The sequence below is a fragment of the Mastomys coucha genome, unplaced genomic scaffold (assembly GCF_008632895.1).
Source record: "Mastomys coucha isolate ucsf_1 unplaced genomic scaffold, UCSF_Mcou_1 pScaffold22, whole genome shotgun sequence".
NCBI classification, from domain to species: domain Eukaryota; kingdom Metazoa; phylum Chordata; class Mammalia; order Rodentia; family Muridae; genus Mastomys; species Mastomys coucha.
The window spans coordinates 57569357-57592928 of record NW_022196905.1 but is presented as its reverse complement, the minus strand read 5'-3'; the positions used below and the strand labels follow the sequence as shown (position 1 = coordinate 57592928).

Here is a 23572-nt window from a genome sequence, read left to right as displayed (position 1 = left end):
CATCAGAAGGATCGACATTATACTTTTAATAGCCCATGAATCTTCAGGGAAACATGGGATTCTAGAATGAGGTGCAAGGCAAGATAATTTTTTTTAATTATATGGAACATTATTGACTATACCAAGAACTCATTTTGTGTTTCCTAATTAATTCAAAAAAAATTGTAATGTTAAAGAATTTCTTTATGTGTTGATCTCTGGTAAAGTGTACAATATGTACCAACACATACACAGGACTATGTATATCTTACACACCGAAGAAATGTGTGGTGGCACTCACCTATAATCCCAGCACTCGGGATAAAAGCAGAAAGATTGCAAATTCAAGACCTCAACCACGTAGCCAGCACAGATGGTCTGAAATTTTTTAATTAATTGTCTTTAATTAAAAAAACAAAGAGTCAAGGCAATACAGTTGAAAGCCAGCCCGAATTCCTCTATCTACCAATCTGTATAAGATTCAAGCTGGGAAGACGCTGGTCTCTAGCCCCTTCCACACTCACCAATGCTGGGAAAAAAAACCCATCTCTTCCATCTCTTCCATCTCTTTAGTAAACTAAAATGGAGAGAAAAATCCAGGCATGGTGGCACAAAGCTTTGGCCCCCACACTCAGAGGGTAGAGGCAAATGGATCTCTGTGGATTTAGAAACCAGCCTAGTCTACATAAATTCCGGGCCTGTCAGACTAAGTAATAAGACCCTGTCTCAAGGAACACAACAGCAACAAAATGAGAAGCAAAACTTAAGATGGCAGAAGAGCAAGAGGGTGAGAGCTAATAGGTCAGGAGAGAACTCAGGGTGACGATGGGCTATTTTAGAAAGTTCCAGACTGGCTTGTGGGAGCCAAAGGACATAGAGAACAAAGAGTGGGGAAGTTCTCCAGGACCAACACAAGGAGGCTGTAGCCCTATAGATTGGGGACATGTTTACCATGGTTCAGAGATAGTGGTGTATAAATGGTGGAAGGTAAACAAGGTGACCCCATGGCTTCCTGTTTCTCAGAACCCAAGGAGCCCTAAGGCTTCCTAAAAGGAGGGACTCCAGCCATAAGTCAGCACCCCATGGCTCTGAGAAATCAGATTAGCCATCCCTATCCAGGAATCTCCCCAACCTGAAGGCTTGGCTGTCCAGACACACCAGAGCACAGATTTCATACTACCACTCACAGTATGGAGACCCGATCCAGGGGAAACAGGAAAGGCCCACTCTGAAAGGTTATATGTATCCGAGAAGCTGAATTACCTCAAGAAGTATCTCTTTTTTTTTGTAATAGAAATCTAGGTATGACACACAATCAAAGAGACTAAATGCTTGCATGGGAAGACACTGTCTAGACTAGAAGAAATCAGAATATTGTTTCTTGGCAAATCTAAATTTTCTTGCCTCTAGGAAAGAAGCTTGTGCAGAGCTCAGAGCTGTCTTGAAGAAAAAGGAGTGACTTTTTCTTCACACATCTCAGTTGTGATGAGAGAATTTGATGACTTGCTGTATTCATTTCTAAACTATCCCTTGGACTCAAATCACAGCTACTCTTTGAAGGATATTTCAGTAGTCTGCCCTATCTTTTTTTTTTTTCATTTTATGTTGGTTCCTAGAGTGACCATTTTAAAGGGAAGCAATCTGCTTCCATGTTATTTTTCAGACCATCTGTGGTTTGGGTCCCCCTACCCGCTATTTCCAGCCTTTCTGGGATAGGAGGCTTCAGACTCACCATGCACTTGCTCCAGCTCTCAGTGCTGGGATGGGCATGCATGCCACACCATGCTTGGCATGGATGTGCTTCTTTGTTTTGAGCTATCAGACTGGCTCCTGATGGGAGAAGATATTAATACGTACATACGTGTACTGTGTTAGTCAGCTTTCCATCGGTATAATAAAATGTGTGAGATAGCCAATTTATAAAAAGACAGGGTTATTTTGGCTCGTGTTTTGGAGCCCATGATCAGCGGGATCCACTGCTCTTACAAGTCTAATGGGGGCCCCTGATGGCAGGGTGTGGAGTGGGTAACAGAGCAAACCCACTCACCTCACTGTCAGGAAGAAAAAGAGTCGAGGAGGAAGCAGTGGCCATGGGGTCTCACAGTCCCTTTCGAGAATACATATCTAAGGACCCAAAGACCCCCAGCTAGGCCCAATTGTTGGTTCCCCCCATATTACCTCAACGGAGACCCTGCCTTTAATGTAGAGCCAGTGGGAGACATTCAAGATGGAAACTGTAGTGTGTGTGTGTTTGTCCATTTACAAACACAGATTTTGAGGCAGAATCTGATCTATATTAAAACATGTACAATAGTGTTAGAATTTAAAAATACTTTTGAAGCAGGCATTCTGCAAGGCAGTAAAAAGATAAGAACAAAGTTGAAGTTAATGACTTGGAGTTGAAACCAATGCATTATTTTCAGCCCGACAGCTCAAGAGACAAAAGGAGCCTGGCTCTGAAGCCATGAAACGGCTTACAGGTTTTACCATCCACCAAGCACTAAGCGTGCATTTGAACTGGGTGTCTGACCTCGTCCAGTTTCGGTTTCTTCACCAGAAGATGGAGATAACAGCATGTAATCCAGCATCCCACAGTTTCTGTGACAGAGGATGCCACTGAGCAGGTAGGAACATTGTTCAACAATGATCCAGTGCCTATGTCATCATGACGCTTCAGGAGGTGACCAGTGGAGTCAGCTCCAGAGGCCTCTTGCAAGATCCCTGACTTGGTTTCCTTCCAGACTCCGTCAGTGTTCCATAACACTGAAAGGTCTCTAAACCATGGCGGCATATTGGGAAGACCGTGACAATACAGCCAGCAAATGAAGTACGCAGTTAGTAGAACTTGGTCAACAACTTCTACTGTTATCTCTCACCAACTTGTTTCCTAACTTTGTGCTCTGAGATGAACTGAGAAGAGTCGGCACAACTATGTTAGCTTTTCCTGAATACTCGGGTGTGCCCATCTCCCAGACACTGGTCTCTAAGGATTCACAATGAGATGAGTATCATTCTGCTTTGCAGGTGAGGAGGCCGACACCTTCATGAAGATCACAGAGGGAGTGGCTGTAGCTGACACCCACATGTTTTCTTCAGCAACACTGCCTGCCCTGATACCCGGTGGCTGTCACTCAGGCAAGTCTTTGAAGACTGGGGCAACCTAGATGACTAAAATCTCAGGTGTGTACCAACCAGCCTCACTCGCTCCTCTCCACACTAATTAGTAACAAATAAAACATAAAGTTAATTACATTTCCCTTTCTACCCTCCTTTGTTTGGAATATCTCTTGAATCTTGGTGAAGAGCGGCCAATGAGACACAGCATAGGTGAAAAGGACAATGGGAAGAAATGGGAGACTTTCCTCCAAATAGACAACAGTCCCTACGTCTCTATCAGCGATGACATGATTAACAGATTGAATATGAGACTACCCAAAAACCTCTATAGCAAGCTGTCTTTGAGCTGGGGTCCTAACCCCTAGTTTTCTTCAAAGGAGTAAGGCAAATGGCAGACACTACTTACTTTCAATATTTAACAAGTACCACACCCCATATATTACGTAAAGGGGAGTAGCTAACCTAAGTATCCAAATGCCTTGAGCTAGAGTTTAAGACACACATAAAATCAATGGTAAGTGTTCACTGGCCACTTTTGTCCATTCTGGGTACTTTGTGTTATTCCTCTTCATATATAAAACAATCCAGTAAGAAGGACAGTCCCCTTTCATCAATAAGTAAACTGAGGCACAAAGGCAAAGTTCCTTGCCCAAGTGTGGTGGTTTGAATAGGTATGGCCTCCATAGACTCACGTGTTTGAATGCTTGGCCCACAGGGAGTGGCAGTATTAGGGGGTGTGGCCTTGTTCGAGGAAGTGAGTCACTGTTGGGGTGGGCTTTGAGGTCTATGCTGAAGCTATGCCCAGTGCGGTCCACAGTCTCCTTCTGCTGCCTGTGGATCAAGATGGAGAACCTCACTTCCCCCAACACTATGTCTGCCTGCAGGCTGCCATGCTTCCCACCAGGATGATAATGGACTGAACCCCTAAGACTCTAAGCCAACCCCAGTTAAACGTTTTCCTTTATAAGAGTTGCCTTGGTGTCTCTTAACAATAAAACCCTGAGATGCCCAAGCTGACAGAGCTAGTGAAACTAAGAACTGAGACTCCCTGGCTGGGATTAGTCATCACCTCTGGAGTGGACTGTTTGGCAGATAAATGTTTCCTTACCTATTTTAGTCAGGGAAGAGATTTTTTTTTTTTTTAAGCAATTTATTGCAGGGCTTTTGCAGACCCGCCTGGGGTATAAATGAGGCACAGAAACGTCTATCCAGTTTAAAGCTGTGAGTGTTTTGCTGATGAAGTCTCTCTGCTAGTTTGTCTAACATAACCCGAGTTCCTAGCCTACCCCTACCATGTGACTAGCTCTTTACTTCCCTGCTCAGCTCTGGTCTCCCTTCGGTGTCCACATGGAATCTTCCACCTCTGCTTTTGTCCTTCCTGTCTCTCTGCCTGCCAGGAAGTTCCACCCTCCCATTTCCTGCTCTAGCTATTGTCTGTCACATCTTTATTTTAGCCAATCAGGAGTAAGACAACCCCAGACTATCTCTTAGGTTGCTTGAGCTTCATATTTTGGGCAGGTGGGGAAGGACTAGCACTTACTTGAAATCAGAAACTGGTGATGGGCCACAGAAATGACAATACTAGAATGCTGCCAACACTTAGCTAGCTCTCTGCTGGTACAGAATTAACAAATGAAGATACAGGGACACACGCTTTCATACAGTTTAAGGAAGGCCATCACGATAGCAGCCTGGGATTGAAGAGGAGTATCCGGGGTTAGGAGTACTAGCTGTTCCCACAGGGGACCCTGGTTCAGTAACCAGCACTCAGACAGTAGCTCACAACCTCAGATCACTCATTCCAGAGGATCTGACACCTGACTCCACAGGTTCTTGCATGCACACAGCACACACAAACATACACAGGTACATCCACAGACACACAGGCACACATGAACACACACAGTCACACACCTCGACACACACAGACACATAAATCTTAAGGAAAAGCAATTCGTGATGGTCAGATATTTGGGAAGTTGTATGATCTGCTAGGCCAACCACTCTGGGGGAGGGGGGGGTTGCGGGGGGAGGGGACACTGGAACTGAAGTAACTTGAATTTGCCAGAGATCACCAGAGGTGATGGTAACAAGGTAAAACTTTGTAAGGACTGTGAAGTCCAGAAAGAAAACACACACAAGCAAGTGTGCACACATAGTTCTAAACCAGGATCACTGGCAAGGAGCAATGTTTGGATTGTCTCAGTCCTAAGGCTGCAATAGTACAGTGATTTGTAGACTGTTTCTTATATATCTGGGGGAATCCGTAGGTACCCCCATTTGTCAGTGTGGCTTCTATAGCTTATTTAGTTGAGGGGCAGCATGACTGATGTGCTTTAGAGAGTGAAGGTCTGGATTCAAATCCTATGTGAGCCTGGGCGGGTCCCTTAAGCTGTGCCTCACGTCCTCACCTGTGCAATAGGGCTAGCAGCCAGAGTTCTGGCCTGACAGGGTTGTGTAGGCCAAAGAGTTGGTAACTATGGTGCACTTCAAGCAGTCTTGGCAAGCTGGAAGGTTGATGCCTGCTAGCTACTGACCCAGAAGATGTCTATGGACATAGTAACGCAAAGGGGAAATGATAGAAATTGGGAAAGTGGTGACCACTAGGGAAACGGAAGGGCTTATTGTTGGAAATTTCTAGAGCCAATAATTGCATTTTGTTTCTTGATCAGGATGGTGATTGTACAGGCATTCATTTCATAAAAAAGTACCAGGCTTTGCATGGAACTTGAGCACATTAGCAAAGAAGCTAGGAGTGGGAGGAGTGAGAGGAGGAAGAGACCAGGCTAGGAGAGGTGACAGTGCTCCTTCCCTGTGACCAAGCACTTTTGTGGCATAAGGGATCATGTTTTCAAAATCCAGGGCGAAGTCTGTAATTTCTATTTTTCATGTGAGCAAACTCTTGCAATAAGAGTTATTAAATAGCCAGCCATGGTGGTGCACATCTTGCATCTCAGCACTCAGGAGGCAGAGACTGGCTGATCTTTGTAAGCTGAAGGCCAACCTGGTCTACAGAGTGATTTCTAGGACAGCCAGAGCTACACAGAGAAACCCGGTCTCTCTAAACAAACAAACAAACAAACAAACACATAACCCCACATTCAAAGCAAAACCCGGTGAGTTTCCATACGCATCTTCCTCATCTGCTACAGGATAGACCCCATGATCACATTAAGGGCCTCCATGGGGTCAGGAGTAGTTAGAAATGTGATGCCCCAACGTGAGTCAGGCAGTTAACATCCCATGGGGTCCAAGGGGTGGGGGAGGGTCTCCACAGATAGTGCTTGATGGCACCGGAAAAGGTGACCAGAGTCCTGCCTGTGTGTAAGCCAGACACCTGAGGTCCTAGAAGGTGTGGAAAATGGTCCCATAGCTTGCAAGTCATCTAAACCAGCAGATGTGGGCCTTCTTGGACTGATGGTCCCTCCCTTGAAGTCATTGGAGGTGTTTCAGATAGGCAGAGGTGCCCCTTGATAGATGTTTATTCCCAGCTGCAGTAGAGGGAGTGCCAGCTCAGGTGCCACAATGACCTTGGTGAAACACTGCCAGACACGTATTGAGCTGTGACAATGAGCAGGGAACGTGAGGGAAAGATAGGAGGTGGGGAACACGTAAGGTAAAGCACCTCTCAGAGAAGGCACAGGATACTGAGAGCTTCTAGCAGGGTGTGGCTCAGTGGAGGAGTACCTTCTTAACAGAGACAAGGCCCTAGATGCAGGCCCCAGTGATACAGGAATTGTTAGTTGTGCCTGGGCTGATCAAGCCAGGCTGGACAACACATCCTCAATAGGCCAATTAAACATAGAAGGTATAATGAAAAGCAACAAAAGGAAACTTATGAAAATATGGCTACACTGGGGAAGGGAGCAAAGGAGACCTCAGGGTCCTGGCATGAGGTTTAAGTAGAGGGCAAGAGATGAGCACACGGAACAGCCCGGATCAAAGTGTGGTCCCAGCCAGCATTGTCTTCGCTCCAGTCTGTTCTGCAAGGTCATCTATGAGTCGTTGGAACTGTGGGAATCTGAGAGACAAGCAAGGTCCTCCTCTTGCTGGCTTCAGCCCTTTCCTTCCCACAGCATGAGAGACTCCTGGAGAAGCTCCAAAAGTCTTGGCGGTCCATTGTCTCAGTGTTCTGATAGTCAAAGGGGAGGGCCACTGTGTGTCTTTTTAATTAGAATAATGACTACAATAAGCCACAAGATGAAGCCATTGCCCTTCCCCGACCCTAGAAAGGATTCCCATGTGCAGAATATTGCCTTTCATCCATAGTGGCCACTGAGAATACCACACCTTAAAAGCCAGAGATGACTGAGTCCTCAAGGTGAGAATTACAGGCTCAAGATAGACTCTTACAATTTTTGTTTGTTTGTTTGTTTGTTTGTTTTGGAACAGGGTTCCTCTGTGTAGCCCAGGCTATCCTGGAACTCACTCTGTAGACCAGGCTGGCCTTGAACTCAGAAATCTGCCTGCCTCTGCCTTCCAAGTGCTGGGATTAAAGGTGTGCTCCACCACTGCCAGGCTTGACTCATAATTCTTAGGACAAACTCAGACCCCTTTCCAAGGCCTTGGGCCAACTCTCCCAAGCAACTCAAATCTCTGATTCAACTTCCCAGGAGTCCACAATCTGAGACAATGCGTCTCATTGGAAATAGGATACCGTTCCTTTGATACAAGTGTCAGGACATCCCTGGGACACAGGCCTCAGGAGGGTGGGTGTTCACTGTTCTGTTTGCCTCTTGTTCAGGGAATCCGGCACCCTGTGCAAGCATTATTTCCTAGGTGAACCAGCCCCTTATAATTCCTCTATTCTAGCTGAATTAATAATGTCAACAACAACAACAACAACAACAACAACAAAAGATTAAAAAAAAAGCCAGAGGGAGTTGAACATCTTGAAGATGCTGAGCTCTTCTTGGCCAGGGGACCACCACACTCCAAGATCCCCAGAAAGAACTGAATAATAGAATTATATCCTGGAAGTGAGGAGGAAGGAATTTTGGAAGAATTAAAGCCTGAACGGAGTTTTGAGGGATGAATAGGAATTTTCAGATAAGACACAGCGGTGACTCCTCCCAAGAAGGGGAACAACATGAAGAAGCCAGAAACACTGGTTAGGATTCCACAGCTTAGGAGCACAGGGCAGATATCTCTCTAAACCCAGTAAACAGATCAGATCGACAGGACTGGATCCTCAGGGAATAGCACTGACTAACCTTTCAAGCTCTACTTAATGGGGAGTCTTCTCCCATAGAGAAGGTGTTCTCAGTCCCTAGCTCCAAGTGCAGAGAGGCAGGCTGTAAGAATAGCCAGGTTCCCTCCCTGTCTTAGGAAGTTTGAACAATGTGTGTTCGGGGGACCTTCCTTCTGAGTGAAGCTGCAGTCCGTCTTTCTCCAGATGGCTTCTCTGAAGCAGCTGAATAGATTTCTGTGTCTTGGGAGAAACTGGGTCAGTTTAATGACCCTGATGTCACACAACTGGCTTCCTTAATGGGAGCCTTGATGGAGGGTGGAGTAGAGCAAGGTGGGGCAGGGTATGGGGAGCTGAGGTCATCCTGCAGATCTGCTGGCCATTCACAGGGTTCTGGAGAAAGGTGAGCCAGTAGCCAGTGGCTGCCCCAAGGCCTTTGAAGTTTTACTTGCTGCATTTTTATGTCATGTACATAGGGGCAGTAAACTGTACCTGGAGGCTGCTGTCCATTGCTCTCCAGACAAGGGCGGTGGCATTCGCACTAAAGCTGTCACAGCAGGTGAACACTAAGGATCAAAGAGCAAGGGGTGTGAGGCAGAGCCCTGACCTTACAGCCATCAGCTCTGGACCTCTATGAGTACCTTTTAGGAACCCTGGCTGCCATAGCACATGTCTATCTGGAGCCAAGTCTCTCTCTCCAAGGTGAGTGGGTCTGACTTTGGCATGTCTGAGTTCTAACCATGGTGAGGGTGTCTTCTTAGACGTGGTCAAAGGGGGAGCACCTCATGTTCCCAACTGCGGCACCTGGTCCGCGCAGCATCCGGATGGAGGTGGCTGTGACCTGCTCAGGAGCTGTTGGCTTTTGTGCTCTCCAGTTGGTCATTTCTAAACACCTGTTCATGGATCAGCTACCTTGGAATGGAGGTACCAGAAGCTGTTCAGGGGTCCTGATTCCACAGGTTTCAGGTTGAGCTCACCCTCTGTGGAAAGGCATTCCACCGAGGCTGATGGACTCTCTCAGATGTTGTTGCCTGGCTGTCTACATCCAGAAGGGACTTAAACGAGAATTGGGAACCCACAATTTGTTACTTTATTGTTCTTGGCTACCCAGAAGGGTTACCTGATGGGAGCTTAGGGAACCAAAACCCATCAGACCTTGAAGACAAAAAGAAATAAATAAATAAAATAAAAGCAGAGCCTGCATTTTAATCATCTCTGCAGAGAATTTACATGTCCCTTATACCTGCCTTAGGGTTACTGCTGCTATGAGAAAACACCATGACCAAAGCAACTTGGGGAAGGAAGGGTTTATACTGCTTACTCTTCCATAGCACTGTCCATCATCAAGGAAGTCAAGATAGGAACTCAAACTGGGCAGGAACATGGAGACAGGAACTGATGCAGAGGACACAGAGGGGTGCTGCTTGCTGGCTTGCTCATCATAGCTTGCTCAGCCTGCTTTCTTATAGAACCCAGGACCTCCAGCCCACAATGAGCCAGATGTTACCCCATCAGTCACTAGTTAAGAAAATGTCCCACAACGGGATCTTAAGGAGCCCTTTTCTCAGTTGAGGTTCCCTCCCTTCAGATGACGCTAACTTGTGTCAAGTTGATATAAAACTATCCGGGACAGTACTGCGGGAACTCTGATCTCTGTTGCATCATTTAAAACCCATCACCTATCTGCTGCCTTGTTGGAGAAGGCTGCACAGGCCTCAGTGGGTCTGTGGCCTGATAAGTTTGCTGGATCTGCAGCCTACAGGTCTAGTTCTGGTAACAAGGCTGGGTTTCTGCTTTTACAACTTGAATTTGGACATTTGTAGAGATCAAAGTACATGAAGGATTCCCCCAAACACACTCGTTGGATCAGCTTCCTCCTGTACTAAATGTTATCACAAACAGTGGGTTAGAGTGACTCCTTTATTATCTTACTCTGGGAGAATAGGAATCTGAAATGGCCTCCAGCAAGGAATCCATTTCCTAGCCTCTCCAGTTTCTAGAGGCCATCTGTACTGCTTGGTTTGCAGTCCCTTCCACCGTCTTCAAAGCCATCAGTGTAACATCACCCATCACACAAGTCATTGCTCACATACCTCTTCCTCCTACATAGATGCCAACGACCCCCGAGATTATGCTGAGCCCCCAGCAAACAGGACAATCTTCCCATCTCTTGATTTTTTTTTCTCCTCCTTATTTTTTAAGACTGGGTCTCATGTAGCTCAGACTTTCTGATCCCCCTGTCTCCACCAGTGCCTGGTTTTAGGAAGCACTGGGAATGTACAATGGGCAAGGAAGTTCTCTGTCTTCTGAGCTACATCCCCCAAACCCTCTTCCCGCCATGATCACAACTAGGACCCCAAACCCATCTTAACCCCCAAGATTACAGTTCTGGAGAATCTACCTTGGTCATCTTTGAGGAGCCATGATTCTTTTTGCTAGTGATTCCCAGTTAAAATGAAAGCATCCAACTTTGTGTCCCACGCATACGCACCCAATGGATGTCGGTCATCTTCCTGTTTGTTTGTTTGGACAAGTCCAAGGGTTCTAGAATTCCCACATTACCAAAAAGAACCATTCCTCTCTAGACTGTAGCAGGTCTGACTAGTAGAGCCTTCAAGTCTTCACTGATAAGAAATTGCCCATTGGTTCTGACATCCTAGCTCCAGGATAATAGTATGAGAACTGCTGGCCCAGTGGAAAGAGGTTGAGTTTCAAAACCAGGCATACCAAGGTTTATAAACTGTTCTATTATTGAGAAATGAGAGACTCTGGGACTCAAGTTTTCTCTTTTGTAAAAGATGAGGATGAAATGATTAAAAACTGAACATAGTGGCTATTGCCAGCTGTAGAAGATATAACTGGTTCTCCCTCTCAGCCCCATACTCCCAAAAATAAGACTCAGACTCAGACTCAAAGTCTATTTACAAATACCTTGGCCATATTGCTAGGTGCTTTTCTGACTAGCTTATAATCTATAATAACCCATTTATTCTAATCTTCATTCTGCCACATGGCTGGTTACCTGGGAAGCAAAGCTGGGCTTGTATTTCTGCAGTGTGTGGTGTGTCTAACCCAGTGGTTGGCACACTTTTTTCTGATAGCAAGTGTTTTTGTTTTTGTTTTTGTTTTTTTTGTTTTGGCTTTACTGACTGTATAAGCTATCATACCCATGCCACTCTGCTGTCTTAATCAAAAGCAGTCACAGGTAATGCATTTTTTTTAAAGGACTAACAGTGTCCCAATAAAACTTTATTTATAAAAACAAGCAATAGCCTGGATTTTCCCCTAACCCTGCTTTAACAGCACTTTTGTGCTCTAACTACTCTCACTAAAGGGCCATAGATTTTTGTTTTTGAATTTCTTGTGATAATTCCCCCCCCCCAGACCCCTTAGCAGACACGTGTCAGGCTAGGTTTATTCGATGGGAACTGGGGGGTGGGGGGAGGGGGAATGAGGCAGCTTCTTGCTGGAAGGAAGGATTTCTCTTCTGAAAGGCAAGTAGTTGAAGAGGGCCTTTAGTCTGCAGAGAAAGTTTAATGTCCTTGACTCTCAGCAGACAGCTCACAGAACACTCAGCCCTCACAGGAAACTCAGGGTCAGAGTTCTAGGTTGACTGAATAAAAGGCTAACAGCCAACCCCTCACATAGAGGCCTTAAATCCTTAGAATAACAACCTTCATCTGGATTGACATTCAGAAAATAAGCCCTCAGGAAAGTGTTCAGCAACAAAAGATGCTATTCGCCCCCTGCCCCTTACACTCCCCATCCTACCTCCTCCCAACCCTCTTGCTCCCTCTCCTTCCCCATCCCCTCCCCACCCTATCTATCTCACCCCCTCCCCTTTTAAGTCAAGTCTGAAACCAGCTCAGAAACCTGTGGAGCTAGGAAAGATGATTCGGGCCTTTAACCAAGGTTCTCTCTCTTGCTGTACTAACTGCTCTGACCTGCAGCAGCCACTCCTGGAGAAGGGTGGGCTGTGTGAACCGGCCACATGTATAGTGGGAGGAGGGACATATAGACGCTCATCTAAATTAAAGATGCCCACCTCGTTGGCACCAGCTACGGGCACTGCATTCCTTAAAGCTCTGATTAATTGCATAAGTCAAACTTTACCCCTCCTTAAAGTAACACCTTACACCTTTAAAGTGTTCCATACCAGATGCTTAGAGAAAGAGGGTGGGAAGGTAGGGTGGTAGCTGCTCGGTCTCGCAGGCCTAATGGAGACCAGGGACTGAATTCTAATAGCTCCATTCCTGCCTGCTATACAGGGTGGCGTATAGGAAGATATCATATTATGCTTTTTATTACATAGTACACATACTGTAATGTATCATGTCATTGTCTATCACAGCCTCACCTTGACTCTGTGAGGGGACACTATTCTCCCCATTTTACACAGGAGGGGACAGAGACTCGGAGAGTGACTTGATGTGACGGGTGATAGAAAACAGCTAGAATCCATCTCTTGTATTCCTCAGGGCATAATCCCTCTGGCTGCACCAGAGTGGATTGGTGTCCACTCTGATCGGGTCAGCCCATGAGCAACTAGAGCAGTTAGAAAGAACATGGTTGTGGGGTTCACCTTTCTCCCTGGTAAGGTGTTGAGATCCAAATCTAAGGGCTGATACCTGACACCGTCCTGACAGGAATAGGGTTTGCTCTGCTGGCCTCTTAGCAAAATAGAGCTCTCCGACCACACAGAGCAACCAGGCTGAGCTTGGAGATGATGGGGTCTGGGCAAGGTGCGTGCAGGTTCATACTGAACCATTCATTGTAAGAGGCCAGACATCATCTCGGGTTTCACTTTTTAGACACCACCCACTTTGTTTTTTGAGACAGAGTCTCTCACTGGGACAGGAGACTACAAGTGTGTGCTACTCTGCCTACCTCTGGTTCTGGTTTTAAATAGCATTTCTTCCTCTCACATTTCATAGCTAATGAGGTGGGGGAAGACATTCATTTAGGTACCAAAATATCAAGTTTCCAGGTCCAGCTTTGCCAATCAGGCTTGGCTACATCACCTCTCTCCTTGAGTCTTCTTTTTTCTTTCTTTTTTTTTTTTTTTTTTTTTTTTTTTTTTTTTGTTTTTTGTTTTTTGTTTTTTCGAGACAGGGTTTCTCTGTGTAGCCTTGGCTGTTCTGGAACTCACTCTGTAGACCAGGCTGGCCTCGAACTCAGAAATCCACCTGCCTTTGCCTCCCAAGTGCTGGGATTAAAGGCGTGCGCCACCACTGACTCCTTGAGTCTTGTTTGCTCTACTCGTAGTCCCATATTGACGTCTCACAGCACATATGTGAGAAAACATACAGTTTTTATGAGTGGTAACATTATGCGTCACACACAAGGAATTGTGAGCATCAGCAGCCAGAAAACTGCCATTTCCATAATCAGAAATCTCTCAGCAGGACAAGTGGTAGATTTGTTTGTTTTGGTTTTTTTGTTTTTGTTTTGTAAAAATATTTTATTAAATTTGTTTAGTTTTTTTTTCCAAAGATTTTATTTATTTCATGTATATGAGCACATGGTAGTTGTCTTCAGACACAGCAGAAGAGGGCATGGGATCTCATTACAGTTGGTTGTGAGCCACCATGTGGTTGCTGGGATTTGAATTCAGGTCCTCTGGAAGAGCAGTCAGTGCTCTTAACTGCTGAGCCATCTCTCCAGCCCAAGTGGTAGATTTTTTTAATAGTTGGGTTTGTTAATGGGTAGGTTGGTTGGTAGGTGGGTTGACTGGCTGGTTGGTAGGTAGACTGGCTGGCTGACTGGCTGGTTGATTATTTGATGGGTTGCTTGGTTGCTTGGTTGCTTGGTAGTTAGGTTGACTGATTGGTTGGCTGGCTGGGAGGTTGGTTGGTTGTTTTTTTTTCCCACACTGAGCCTCATAGAGCTGAGTGACAAAGTAGACTGGACTGACAAAGTGGTCAGTTCAGCTGATGTGAGAACCAGGTGCAGCCAGGCCACCCACACATACCAGGCAGCAAGTAGTGGTGGGTGGTCTTCAAAGGCAGTCGGCATTTTTCAGTTTTATAGAAAAGAAGTGGGTGGATCCACATGTTGGGGTGATATCATGGGAGTCAGGCTGGCCTTCTCCCCCACAAAGCCTATCTCCTTCCTTCAAAGCCAAGCCAATCACAGACCAGCTAAACACCAGGTGGTCTTCCTTCCTGGTCATTTTTAATGGACTGATGAAAATTAATTTTTGTCTCTTACCTAGCAGCATCCATCCCCAAGACTTAGGAGTCTACCTCACCATCACTGTAGTCTGTGGTTTTGGAATAACTCAGTAATGACCCTCCAGGTCCTGTAACCAGCCCCTCAGACCACAGTGGCACCCACTCCCTTGGGTTGCTCCATGTTCCTTTTCCATCCCCTTAGCTCTTCCCACATCATGACAAGCCACCCCTTAAAAATCAGTTGCTCCATCACATAGACCCCAGTGTTCCCTGAGGAGCTGGATTAATGTATTGCCTTAAACCCGACTGAGGACGGGGGGGGGGGGGGGGGGAAGCCTAACCAGAATAAAGAAGAGAAACATTTTGAAATCTAGCTAGTAGCCAGTCGAAGTTAGAACACTGTAAGAGTTGCCACCCAGAGCAGAGAGTGCACAATCTTTAGAACCTTGCCATGGCTCAGCCTGATGTCACTGGGCCATTCATCATGTATTGTGATCTCATGGCCTCACAAAGGGCTGTGGGGAGGCAAGGTCCTCAAGTGCCCAGCCATCGCCTTAGCTGTTGACAAAAACATCCTTTGATGACGTTCAGAATTGTGAGAACAGTGATGGAGAAGCTTAATTTTGAAAAGTTCAGACAAAAGTACTTTTGATGCCAGATGCCAGTCTGATGAAGGCATCTACAGTGAGTGCTTTTAGAAATACCATTCCAAAGTTTTTGAAAAGTTAAGCAAAATTAAATTCAACAGATAGATCCCTTTTCCTTGGTTGGTGATAAGACATATTTATCGGATGTCTACTGAAGCGTCAGGCACTGTGTGTGCGTGAGCCAGGAGTGCTGTATAGGAGTCCAGTCAATAAAGTGCCTGCCACACAAGCCTGTAGACCTGAGCTTGATCCACAGCACTCAGAGTCTAGCCATAAAGGCACCAGTAAGCCCAGTGCTGGGGAGCCAGAGACAAAGCTATCTGAGACTTGCTGATCAGACAGTCTATTGCTACTTCGAGAGCCCTAGGTTCTAGGGAGAAAGGCTGACTAGAACATCAAGCTGGCTGGCACCTGAGGAGTAACACCCCAGGTTGACCTCTGGCCTTCACATGCATGCACAGACACATGCATTTATACCTGACATCATGAACCTGAACTCATGTGCATGCACACACATGCACAAAACAACGATGACAAAAACAAAAAAGCAAATTCTGGCCCCTTTCCGTTAACAAGCTTGGAGGTCATTGAGGATGACCCCACCCCCACCCCCCACTCCTCACTCTCTCACCTCTGCTAATCAGCTTAGGCCCTCACCTCCAGCAGCACTGGTAGCACACCATTTTAAGGAAAGGAAAGACCATAGCTTCCTTTCTTAGAACTTGGAAGCCCTCTGAAAGGAGAACAGAAGAATCCCAACCGCCACTAAGATTCAAATGTCACGAAAAGTGAGGGTCGCTGAGCTTTGCAGAGTCCCATTAAGGTACATTGTGGCTGCTTTATAGAGGCTTTTTTTTCTTTATTCTTTTTAATCTAGTCCGTTACATGATTTTTGGTCAGAGGAAAGGGAATGAGTCATACCTCTGGCCCTGGGTGGAAAGAGAGATTCTGAATTGCTCAAAAGACCATAAGATTCAAGGACGTACTATTGATTGCCCTCTTACTTAAGAGTTAACTAAATGAGCCTGTCAGTCACCTGGATGGGCAACCACCCCTCAGGAAAGCTGTCTGTTATAGAAACCTGACATCAGCCCGTCTCCCACAAGCCTGCACATACACATGTGAATATGCATTCACACATCAGTGTACACCATACTCTCACACACATGTATTTGCATACACACACATGTATGAACATGCATTCACACATGAACATACACCATACTCACACACATAAAACTAAAAAGAAAGAAAGAAAAACTTCAATAAAACTGTCCTGGAGAATCCTCTGAGTCACATAAAATTTCTTTTATCTTTGAGATCTACAAAAAGGTGGGGGCAGGGGTGGGGATGAGGACTGGAGGGACGGCTCCGTGGTTAAAAGCACTTGCTGCTCTTGCAAAGGACCTGGCTTGCATTCCCAGCACTCAGTTTCAGGTGATCCAATCTCCTTGGCACAAACATGCTGCCCATAAAAATGCACAGGTGAAGCATTCACACACGTAAAATAAATAAATCTACAAAAGGAATCCTGAGTTCTTCAGCACCAGTCCCTTCCAAAAATGCATACTGTCACTATGGGAGCCATTTAAAAGGGGTATAAAAATAGTCATTGGAAACCATTTAGATATCTAGTGGAGATACAATTAAAATGTCCATGTCCTTTGCCCGGTGCTGAAGCTGTCTTGTGTGTCTGTAACTTATGCATGCGTGTCTATGTGCATACAAAGGAGAAAACTGCAAATAGCATAGAATAAGAAAAAGAGTAAGTTTTGGATTTATTAGCCTCTGCAGACAAGTTTTTTGTTTGTTTGTTCATTTATTTTCTCCTAAGACTTTCTCACCTGGAAAAAAAACCAAATGGGCACCAGCGAGACAGTAAGTGGAAAGGCAAGATGGATTCTCAGGCAACCCAGTGGGCCTGGGACAGAGCTGGCCTTTGGAAAATCTCACCACATGGCAGCTCCTGCTTTCACCAGACCAGAAGAGGCTCTCAAGTCTATTTCTGATTTGTTTGCAGAGCTTCAAGGGAAAGACAAGACCTTTAAAGCCTTCCATTAATAAAAGGGAGGAGCCCCCAGAGGCCATGGACCCTCCAGTACTACTACCAGGAGTTGCAAGTCAGAAATGGAAAAAAAAAATCCATGTCCAATAAAGATTGTGCAATTTGTTCTGTGGCCTCTAGAGAGAATTCAAGGCGGCCTTGAATCTAGACATGCCTGGCTCCGGAGTTCATCTCCAAACGGCTGCCCTTGAACTCCTGGGTTCACACATATCAAATTCCTACATGCAAGAGCATCTCTTTAGCTCACAGCCCATGGCTCTCAAAGGCAGTTTTAACTTAACCACCTAACTCCCTGGGCTCTCTGAGAGAGCTCATGCTTACCCAAACTCCACCGTGAGGTGTGACCATTCCAGATTCCATTTAGGATTCCATTAATGTCCCTTCTTTTCAAACTCCATGGGAGCTTTGGTGCCAGGATAATGTGGGAAGGAGCTTCAGAAAGAAATTCAATTTAGGTTGGGTTGCTTTGACCAGGAAAACCTTAAAAGTCATCTGGAAAAGAACTGACCACTTTGTCTAGGAGCTAGACGACATTTCACACCTACTGCATAGCCTCATATGTGTGCGTGTGCATGTGTGTGCTTGGTTTTTCAAGGAATGTTCAGCTCTGCAGCAGCCCATGAACCTCACCGACTGGTGAGGTGACATCTGAGGATGCCAATCCTGTCATATTCACAGCCTCAAAGCATCACTTTAAAAGAGGCGACAATTCATTCCCAATCCACAGGACAGGTCGTTTGGTAGGAAGGGAGAGTAAACCTCGGTAAATTGGCAGAAGCCTGAGGAGGGGGCGGTGGAGAAGCCTTCCTTGTTTGCTTTCTGTGGCCTTCAGACAGCGCTAATTAGGGGACAGGGTGGGGCCTTCTGGGCTGAAAATGATAGGACAGGTACTGTCCTAATTATGGGAGTTTATTGAGATGATACTTGGGGCGTGGTTACTACCATCTGTTAGAGTTCATGAACTAGACTCATAAATGGTAGGCTCTAAGGGGAAGTGAGGCTATTACAGACTGCCCTGAAGCCTCAAAGATCCAAAGTGGTCAGGTTAAATACAGAGATGGGTTTGGTGTTTATCTGTTTGGAAGACAAGGACACCTTTGAACGTGTGGCCCTTTGTGGCCCATCCAGTGAGCACTGAGTCTCTGGATGCAACATAGACCATACTGGATGGTTGTCTGCATATTAAGTTGTCTGCCCTGTTGAGCTGCTGATGAGAGGAAAGGGGCAGGGACCTCTGAGATGGGATGGCAAAGACAATCAAGAAAGACAGGAGAGTTTCTCTGTAGGGGTTCATGTCACCAAGACTCTATGTGGTAGCAGTCTATCCAGGACAAAGGACAAAAGTGTCAACCCCCTTCTAGTGCGGCTTTCCTGCTACTGCAGGTTTGGATGCACATCTGAACCACTGGGAATCTTGTTTAAACTGTAAGTTATAATCCAGTGGCTATAGGCAGCTTCCAGGTAATGCACCAGACCCACGGAGAACTACCTGAGAGTCAGTCTGAGAGGCAAGGTGCCTGATGACCTTCTGAAGAGCTCAGCTTCCTCTAGCCTCAGTTTCCATGCCCATACCATGGGTCTCCGACTTCATGACTATAGAATCATCTGTACTGTATTTAGAGCGATTTATACTTGTTGACTAAATGATATTTTTTGAGCCAGAATTCCTAGACTAATCAAACTTTTTCTTGCATCGCATCTGGTTTTATTTCATCTAATTAAGGTGTGTTTTTAAAGCTCAAAATCATTTTCCCCTCCTCCGGTTGTCCTGCTACTATACTAGCTCAGAAACAACTTCTCTAGCAGAAGTTCTTGAGTAAGGGATGCGAGTTGTTTAAAATCCTAAAGTTCTTCAGCTAGCAACTCAAAAGCTGTCGTTATCATCCCACATTGAAGGTTAAGCGATGGACTAAGATATGAGAAGCCCAGGAGCCAAGGCAAGGTCTGTGTATGCTGATTTATAAATAGGGGACAGGGAAAGTACAAGGTGCAGCCTTACTGCTCAAATTAGCTTTAAGGTCACACAGCCTGACATTCATCTCAGAATTTCAAAATTTATACTCGCAATCAAACGTGTTGAATGCAGCAGGTGCTTCCTGACTAGCCATGCACACATCAGGAGCATTTTTGTTTTTTTATAGCAGCTCAGCCGAAGCCCCAACAGTTGGACACGAATGAGGTTTTTAGAGAGAGAGTATCCAAGTCTTAGGCAAACTCTAACAAACCTCCCGTGGAAACGTGATAAATAAAGTGCAAGCTGACTGAGGACAGGAGACTTGGCTCCCCACCCCTGCCCTGCAACCTTTGGTAGCAATGAGGATGCAACCTGGAGCTTCCTGCTCACCAGGCAAGTGACCCATCAGCTGAGATGACCTCTCCCCAAATCAAGGAAAATGGACGTTTAGACAAAAGACATATATAGAACCCAAACAGACATGAAAGGAGGAAGCTCTCTCTCTGTGACATAGTACATCTCTAGTTGAGGTGTGAAGATACAAAGCAAAGATACCATACAAAAAGATGTAAGGGAGGCATGGTTGACAACCACACTCCAGTGGATGGCCCCATGAATATGTGAGCAACACAAACCGGACTCCGTCACTTCTTTAAAAAAAAAAAAAAATGGAAAGGACATGAAGTTGGGAGAGTGGGAGGATGTAAGAAAATGATCAGAATACGTTACATGAAATTCTCAAATAATTAATATATATTTTTTAAATTAAGGAAAGAAAAATCGATCTGGAATGGGTAATAAAAATTGAGTTCTGACAACTGTGAGGGAGGGGAGGACATAGGAACAAAGGAGCTGGAGAGATGGCTCAGTCAGCAAAGCCCTTGCCTGGCAAGTACAAGGACCTGACCCTTCTCACCCATGCAGGCACAAAAATTGTTTTTAAAAAAGTAATAAAGATATGCGTGCACCAAACATCGAGGATCCCAGTTGCATGAGATAAACACTAATGTATATAAAAGGCCAGACAAGTCCTGATCCAGTAATAATGGAGGATTTCACTTTTAACTTTTATTTAGTGTGTGTAGGGGAGGAGGGGTGTGAGTGTACATATGCCATAGCATGTGTGTGGAGGTCAGAGGACAACTTATGGGAGTCATTTCTCTCCTACCAAATGGGTTCCATCTGGCTTGGTGGCAGGCACCTTTACCTACCGAGCCATCTTCCCAGGCATAGTGAAGGATTTTAGTAACTCACTCTTATCTTTACTAAATCAACAGATAAATCTAGAGTTAAGCTACCCTATAGATCAAATGGACTTAACAGACATTCACTGACTATTCCGTCCAACAGAAACACAATGGACACTTCCCGAAGCAGCCCGTGGAACCTTCTCTAAATTAGATCACATTCTAGGCCACAAATCACATCTTCCCCAATACAAAAGAATCAAAACGTCTCTTGTATCTTATCAGATTATAGAGCAATAAGCTAGAAATAAACAGCAATAAAAACTATAGAAACCACACAAACACATGGATGCTGAACCCTCTTGACTGACAAGTGACTCACTGGGGACTTAAAAGATTTTATAAGTGAATTAGACGGAAGTGTAACTAGCAGGACCGTTCATGGCAGCAGTGAGGGGAAGATTTAAATCTGTGGGTGCGTGCGTATACAAAACAGTTCAAAAGACCTCAGATAAATAACTCAGTCATTCACCTCGTAGTCCTAGGAGTAATCCAAACCCCAGGCAGTATGTGGCAAGAAATAGTAAAGATCAAAGGCAAAAATGAATAAAATGGAGACCGAAAATGACAACACATTGAACTATGAGAACTGATTCTTTGAAGAAGTAGACCAGAGTGCCACACTTACTCAAAAAATGCCCAAGTGTTTGTTAGCACAACAAGGCAAGAGGAAGGAGACAAGTGGGGGAAAAGAAATCAAATTATTTTACCTGCAAAAGATATGATTAAAAGACCCTATCAACTCCACCACAATACTCTTTTTTAAAAATTGCTTAAACCTTTATTTTTATTTTAGGTGTATTAGTGCTTTGCTTGAATGTACGTCTGTGCACCAGGTATGTGCAGGGGCTGCAAAGGCAAGAAGAAAACATTGGAACCCCTGTACTGGAACTACAGGCCATTGTGAGCCACTGGAACTGAGCTATCCTCTGGAAGAGCAACCAGAACTGTGAATTGCTGAGCCATCTCTCCAGCCCTGAGAAAACTCTTAAACCTGATAAACACTTTTGACAAAGTATCAAGATATAAACTCAACACACAGAAATCAGTGGCTTTTTTATCTGCCAGTAATGAACTTACTAAGAGAAAAATCTGAGGTGGAAAATCATATTTCCAGGACCTCCAAAAGAAATAAAATATCTAGTAGATATAGCTGAGGAGGTGAAAGACCTCTACAATAAAAACTTCATGATACTGGAGGAAGGCATTGAATGAGACGCTAGGATATGAAAAGACTTCCTATGTTCATGGGTTGGAAGAATTGATATTGTGAAAATGGCTACACGGTTGAGAGGCATCTACAGGTTCAATGCAAGCTGGACCCTACCTTTCACAGAATTTGAAAACGAAAACAATATGGGATCTTAAATTGTATTGTAGGGTCCTAGTAACAAAAGCAGCACACTGCCGACCCCCACATGGGCATACTGATCAGTGGAAGAAAACAGAGGAGCACAAGTAAGCTCACACCGTTGCAGCTCTCTTTATTCAGAAAGCTGTCGAAAACAGACAAGGAAAAGAACACAGCCTGCTGTCGTCTGGATGACTATGGGCTTCTCAGGCCTTTGGAAATGGTTTATGGGGGGATGTGGAAGAGTTTAGAACGTTGGGATAGAAAGATCTCTAATTCTGTCAGCAGAACTTAAGGATCTATTCTAGTAGGAGCCTGGGGGAAAGATGCTCAGCAACTTTAGGCATCAGGGGAAAATGCAAACTAATGCTGCTCCAAAATCCCACCTCACCCAGTGGAATGGCTCTCATCCAAAAAGGGAATGGCAGCCTGGAAGGTGGTGGAGCACGGCTTTAATCCCAGCATTCAGGAGGCAGAGGCAGGGAGATCTCTGAGTTTAAGGCCAGCCTGGCCTACAGAGGAGTTCCAGGACAGCCAAGGATATACACACCCATGTTTCCTGCTGCACTATTCGCAGTAGCTAGAAATTAAACTAGCCTAGGTGGCCATCAATAGATGAATAGATAAGGAAAATGTGATGCATATAAACAACAAACAAATTTATGTAGCCATACAGAAAAATCAGGCCAACTGCGTAGTGATAACAAATGCCTTTAATCCCAGCACTCAGGAGACAGAAACACATATGTGTGTGTCAGTGTGTGTGTGTGTGCATGCATGTATGTGTGAGTGATAAACATATATGTATATAATGTATACAGTGTATACATATGAATATTATGTATATATAAAATGTTCACATATGTGTGTATAGATATGCATACACACAAACTGCATATGTCTGTAGGTGTGTGCTTATATGTGTGTTTGTAGGTCATAAAAAAGGGGGGGTCATGAAATAGGAGGAAGAGATTGTAAAGAGAGGTGGGAAATACAGATGGTAATGGGTTACTCTGAAGGGAAGCAGGAGGAGGCAGACTCAATTAGGAAGAAAGGGAACCAGTTGGAGGGGAGAAAGGAATGAGGACAAAGAGGAGGTGAGTATGGGAGGGGAACACATGAGAACCAATTAGAAAGCACTCACGGATGAAGACGCTATGATGAAACATATTCATTACTTTGTGTGCTGACCTAAAATTTTACTTTAAAAAATTACTAGGGTCACTAAAATCTAACTAGGCATGCAATATACAAAAGAGAAGTTAGGATAGTGAAGGGTGCAAGGCTCTCCTCTCATCCCCAGTGGTAGCCATAGCAACACACCTTGCTGGCTTCCCCCACAACCACCAAACTCAATGAATTAATCATGAGAAACAACTGAGCCGGAACAATTCATCTTCATTATTGTATCACTAGCTAAAGAAAGCAAATGAGAGCAGTTGTCTAATCTGAAACCTGGGAAACCAAGCAGCCAAAGTATAGGAAACTGTAACTTTGAATATCCAATTACAGTTATACTTATCCATAAAGTGTAAGCCATTATACCAACCATCAGAGGGAAATACCACAACTATCTATACGCATTATAGGCATAAAGGATTAACAAGACAAAAAGAAGATCTCACTGTGTTGCCAGGGCTGGCCTGATTCCTGGGCTCGGCAGCCTAGTGGTTTTTGAAGGGAAACTGCTTCACTGACTGGCTGGCCAGAGCTACTGTTTTTGAGAACATCACCTCACTGTGGTTCTTCCTCAACTTTTCCTCTGACTCCTCCATGCTCCCAGCAGATCTCTCTCCTCCTCCTCCTCCACCTCTCTCTCCCTCCCTCCCTCCCCCTCCCTTCCTCTCTCTC

General features: G+C 45.0%; 2 long non-coding RNA genes across 4 annotated transcripts in view; one reads left to right on the top strand and one right to left on the bottom strand.

Moving 5' to 3' along the window:
* The window catches only part of LOC116071019, a 134377-nt gene that overhangs the window by 71719 nt on the left and 39086 nt on the right, over positions 1-23572 (bottom strand). The gene's annotated exons all lie outside the window — the stretch shown is intronic.
* Positions 2690-3231, top strand: LOC116071020. Its single transcript, XR_004110676.1, has 2 exons — positions 2690-2806; positions 3004-3231. It is a non-coding gene; the product is annotated as an uncharacterized LOC116071020 (long non-coding RNA).